The following is a 465-nucleotide window of genomic DNA, read 5'->3' on the forward strand; positions in this document are numbered from 1 at the left end:
ATTAGGTGATCTGTTGTTTTGATGATTTACTAGCTTCAGCAGGAATTCTGATAAATGGCTCTTTAAACTTGTACAACAAAGTTTTAAATATTTACCTGTCATCTTGCTTCAAGGACCAACATTGATCGATTTAGTTTAAATTCTTTAAGCCAGCAATTCCCAGGTGGGAACGGTGTTCAAGGTTCTAGTTTGTATTTGTACTTAAAACATCCAACTTCCTGATCTCCTGCTTTGCTCCAGGAGTGTACAGGGAAGAAAAACTTGTTTATTATCTGCCACTTGCGACATTTAGCTAGAGAATATCCAAGCTGCCTTTTGCCACTTTTCTTTTTTGTCTTTGTAACTATTGTAGGCAAACAGTGTGTCTTTTTGTTGGGCTGTTTTTCAGTACTAACTTCAGAGTTGATAAAATGGAAATCTTTGGCAGGGAAAATGGCAGTAAAAGTTGAAGGATTTCCACGATGT

The 465-nt window shown here is 36.8% G+C and overlaps 1 protein-coding gene across 1 annotated transcript in view; it reads left to right on the plus strand.

The window, feature by feature from the left end:
* The window catches only part of UPF3B (UPF3B regulator of nonsense mediated mRNA decay), a 14,892-nt gene that overhangs the window by 1,775 nt on the left and 12,652 nt on the right, over positions 1-465 (plus strand). The gene's annotated exons all lie outside the window — the stretch shown is intronic.

Source organism: Crocuta crocuta, unplaced genomic scaffold (assembly GCF_008692635.1).
Source record: "Crocuta crocuta isolate KB4526 unplaced genomic scaffold, BGI_CrCroc_1.0 scaffold944, whole genome shotgun sequence".
Taxonomy (NCBI): Eukaryota; Metazoa; Chordata; class Mammalia; order Carnivora; family Hyaenidae; genus Crocuta; species Crocuta crocuta.